The following is a 5,203-nucleotide window of genomic DNA, read 5'->3' on the forward strand; positions in this document are numbered from 1 at the left end:
TGGGCATATACCCTGAGAAAACCATAATTCAAAAAGAGTCATGGACCACAATGTTCATTGCAGCTCTATTTACAATAGCCAGGACATGGAAGTAACCTAAGTGTCCATCCACAGATGAATGGATAAAGATGTGGCACATATATACAATGGAATATTACTCAGCCATAAAAAGACAGGAAATTGAGTTATTTGTAGTGAGGTGGGTGGACCTAGAGTCTGTCATACAGAGTGAAGTAAGTCAGAAAGAGAAAAACAAATACCATATGCTAACACATATATATGGAATCTAAAACAAAATGGTTCTGAAGAACCCAGGGGCAGGACAGGAATAAAGATGCAGACATAGAGAATGGACTTGAGGACACGGGGAGGGGGAAGGGTAAGCTGGGATGAAGTGAGTGAGTGGCATGGACATATCTACACTACCAAATGTAAAATAGATAGCTAGTGGGAAGCAGCCACATAGCACAGGGAGATCAGCTCGGTTCTTTGTGACCACCTAGAGGGGCGGGATAGGGAGGGTGGGAGGGAGACGCAAGAGGGAGGAGATATGGGGATATATGTATATGTATAGCTGATTCACTATAAAGCAAAAACTAACACACCATTGTAAAGCAATTATACTCCAATAAAGATGTTAAAAAAAAAAGAAAATATGAGGGAAAAAAAAAAGAGAGAGAGAGACTGTATAGCCTGCAAAGCCTCCAGTATTTCCTGCCTGGTCCTTTACAGGAAAGGTTTGCTGACCTTTGCCTCGGCCTCTGCCAATCATTACTCTACACTTTTACCAGAGGGATCTTTCTGAAGCACAAGTCTGATTATATATATCACAGCCCTGCTCCAAATTCTCCACTGACCCCATGGCCTTCAGTTCTGGCTCCTTAGCTTGGCACATGGAGCTCCATACATCCTGACTCCAGACTGTTTCTTCACCATATATCCTGTCTTTCTCCCCCAAATATATTGTGCTTCAGCCTTTCTGAACTCCTTGTAGTTTCCTGAAAGCTTCATGTGCTCTCATGTGTCTATGTGCCTTGCCATGTTCTTCCTCTGCTTGAAGAGTCCTTCAACGCATTCCTCACCTAACTAGCTTCTCATCTGACAAAACTCAGTTTAAAGGTCACCAAGATTTCCAGGATACCCTCAGGCTGAGTTAGGGGCTCCTTTTATGGGTTTCCAGAGCCCCGCCCCCTCCCCAGGCAAATCTCTCTCTTAGCCCTCCTGAAATATTATGTCTGATTGAAATGTTTCTGATGCCACAGGTCATGGGTATCTTGAGGGCAGGAACCAGGCGTTACTTATTTCTTTACTGACAGCCTCTAGCCGAAGGCCTAACCAAAACAGGTACTCAATACAACATATCTGAGCATCAGTGAATGTCTCTTCAATTTCACTGAGTACCAAGGAAATCTCCATGTTTGTAGATGACATTAAATTCCCCTAGGTACCTAGGTTCAGTTCAAGGATAAAAGAAAGAGGACTTTACTGTACTGGGTACATAGTAAGTGCTCAGGAAGGACTTAATAATTGAAAAGTGTACATAAGTTTAGGCCACCGTTTGCTGCAGTCCTTGGTTCTTTGGAGGTGCGTGATAAACATTGAATTAATTAATTCATATGTTGGGGGAAAGGCTGAAAAAGCTAAGTTGAGGCCGTATTGTGGAAGGTCTTAATGCCGCAAATAATTTTAACTCATTCATTTCCCTGCTCAAAACCTCTCCAGTATTAATTTGGCAACAGAAAGGGGGATAAATGAAATGCAGAGTGATGGGCGATGGGGGAGGCCAGTTAAGAGGTTGGAAAGGTAGTCTTGCTGAAAAGCAGTGAGGCCTTAATTTTTGGGATGCAGTAGGAATGGAAACGGGAGGCTGGGTGAGAAAGCCAACATGGAGGGTGGTAGGATAACCTGTTTTAGCAGCTGATTTGGTGAGTGGATGGGGAGCGCTTGAGGAAGAAGGATTGAAAGATGACTCCAAGGTTTTGAACCTGGACAACTGGAAAGCATAAGACTACTAATAGCATTAAAATGGGAGTCAGAAGGTAGAGCTCAGCTCTGGACAGGTTGGATTTAAGGGACTGGTGGGATATCCAAGTGGAGGTATCGAAATGGGTGATTAAAAGCTGGGGTCTGGAGTTCAGGAGTGAAGTCAGGACCAGTGACAGAAATTGGAGCTATGTGCACAATATTGAAGCGTGGGAGTCATGTGTTCTCCAAAGAAGAGGGAGTAGAAAGAGAGCCAGTACTAGGACAGTAGTATAGGGAAAGCCTATATTCAAAGAGTAGAAGGAAGAATAGAAGGTCACACATATCAGTTAGAACTCAACATAATTATGCTGGAGTTTTCAGTTTATTTCCTGAACATACCAGCCCAATGTGCTAAAAAAGCAAATAAGATTTTTGGTGTCATTTTCAGTGTCAAGGCTATTTGAAATGAATACTCGTATTAACCTCAGACAAGTAACCTAGGATACTTTATGCAGATGTACTAATGAAACCCCATGAGAAATATTAGTGGATCTGGAAACAGTCCAGAGAATAGCAATTAAAATAATCAGGGCTTCCCTGGTGGCGCAGTGGTTGAGAGTCCGCCTGCCGATGCAGGGGACACGGCTTCGTGCCCCGGTCCGGGAAGATCCCACATGCCGCAGAGCGGCTGGGCCCGTGAGCCATGGCCGCTGAGCCTGCGCGTCCGGAGCCTGTGCTCCCCAACAGGAGAGGCCACGACAGGGAGAGGCCCGCGTACCGCAAAAAAAAAAAAAAAACAAAAAAAACAGAGGGGTGGAGCAACTGATGTTTTAGGAAAGACTAAAGGGATACAGAGCCTGTTCAGTCTGGAAAAATAGCTAGAAGAGTCAACAGGAGCATCAACAACAATAACAATGGCTAAAATTTATTGAGTGCTCCCTGTGTGTGAGATTATTGTAAACAACTTGTAGGCATCATCTCACTCGATTCTGACAACAATCTTAACAGGTAACTACTATTATTATTCCCACTTTACAGATGAGGAAACTGAGGCACAGTGAAGTTAAGTAACTTGTCCAATCTGCCACAGGTAGTAAAGGAGAAGCCAGGATTTCAACCCAATCTGATTCTAGGGGGAGTGGCCAAGATGGCAGAGTAGGAAGACCCTGAGCTCACTCCTCCCATGGGCACACCAAAATTACAGTTATTTGTGGAGCAACTATTGATGAGAAAGACCAGAAGACTAGCAGAAAAGATTTTCTACAACTAAAGATATAAAGAAGGAACCCCCATGAGACAGGTAGGAGGAACAGAGACCCAGTATACTCAAGACCTGTACTCCTGGGTGGGCAACCCACAAACAGAAGGATAATTACAATTGCAGAGGTTCTCCCCAAGGAGCAATGGGTCTGAGCCCCACATCAGGCTCCCCAGCCCGGGGGTCCTGCACCAGGAAGAGAAGCTCTCAGAATGTTTGGCTTTGAAGGCCAGCAGGCTTACTTTTGGCAGAGCCAGAGGGCTATGCGAAACGGAGACTCCACTCTTAAACGGCACACACAAAATCTCACACACTCCGGCACCCAGGGCAGAAGCAGTAATGTGAAATGAGCCTGGGTCAGACCCGCCTGCTGATTTTGGAGAGTCTCCTGGAGAGGCGGGAGGCAACTGCAGCTCACCCTGGGGACACAGACACTGGCGACAGCCATTTTTGGGAGCTCGTTCTACCACGTGGACACTGGTGCTATCAAGTGCCATTTCGGAATTCTCCTTCTAGCTTATTAGTGCAGGGACCTGGCCCTGCCCCTGCTCACCAGCTTGTTGGCACCAGTACTGGGACACCTCAGGCCAAGCAACTGGCTGAGAGGAGATATAGACCCACTCTTAAGGCCTGCTGCCTTAAGAACCCCTGAGCCCACAGCTGCCCCGGGACCCAGCCCTGTTCACCAGAGGGCTCAGGAGCTGGCCTTGCACACCAGTGCACTGGCACCATCCCTGGGACGCCCAGGGCCCTGCACCCAGAGACCCTGGGACCTGGCTGCACCTACCAGTGGACTGGCAGTAGCCCTGGGATCACCTTCGCCCACCAGTGGGTGGGCACCAATCCTGGGATTCCCCAGGGCCCTGGCCCCACCCACCAGGCTGACACAGTCCTCAGGACCTGGCCCTGTACACCAGCAGGCCAACACCAGCTCTGGGACACTCTGGGCCCCTTAGCCAGTGGCCTGGGATCTGGTCCCACCCACCCGTGGGCTGACACCAGCTTTGGGACTTCCAAGGCCCTGCAGCCAGATATCCGAGGAATTGGCTCTGCCCAACCAGCAAGCTGGCACTAGCCCTGGGATCCTCTGGGCCCTAGCCCTTCCCAGCAGCAGGCCAACACAAGCTGTGAGACGCCTTGGACTGCTCAGCTAGCCACCCCGGGTTTTGGCCCAACTCATCAGCGGGCCAGTGCCAGCTTTGGGACACCTTGGACACCACAGCCAACCTTGTCAGGAGCCAGCCCCACTCACCAGCAGGCCAACAGCAGATCTGGGAACCTCGGCCCTCCAACCACCCACCCCAGAACCTGGTTCTGCCCACCAGTGGGCCAGCACTAGCCCTGGGACCCACTGGGGCTCTCAAGCCAGCAACCTTGTGACCTGACCACACCCACCAGTAGCCTGCAGCCTCTGCACAAGTCAGGACCTGGCAACCAATCAGACTGGGGGCCAGCCGTGCCTACCAGACTACCAACCACAATAGAAGGACCCACACATCTCACATAGGGGGCACCCCTAGAGCATATAGCTCTGGTGACCAGAGGGGAGTGTGCTGCTGGGACGCATAGGATATCTCCTACAAATGGCCACTTATGCAAGGTCAGGAAATGTAACCAACTTACCAGATACATAAAAATAAATACAGCAAATTAGGTAAAATGAGGTGACAAAGAAACATGTTCCAAACAAAGGAACAAGATAAAACCTCAGAAGAACTAAGTGAAGTGGAGATAGGCCATCTACCCAATAAAGAGTTCAAGGTAATGATTGTAAATATATTCAAAGAATTTGCGAGAAGATTGGATGAACAGATTGAGAAGTTAGAAGTTTTTAACAGAGTTAGAAAATATAAAGACCTAAACAGAGATGAAGAATACAATAATTGACATTAAAAATACACTAGAAGGAATCAACAGTAAATTAGATGATACTGAGGAACGGATCAGTGAGCTGGAAGACAGAGTAGTGGAAATCACTGA

The sequence above is a fragment of the Aethalodelphis obliquidens genome, unplaced genomic scaffold (genome assembly GCF_003676395.1).
Source record: "Aethalodelphis obliquidens isolate GAN/ISIS:26980383/991018 unplaced genomic scaffold, ASM367639v1 scaffold78, whole genome shotgun sequence".
In the NCBI taxonomy this organism is placed as follows: Eukaryota; Metazoa; Chordata; class Mammalia; order Artiodactyla; family Delphinidae; genus Aethalodelphis; species Aethalodelphis obliquidens.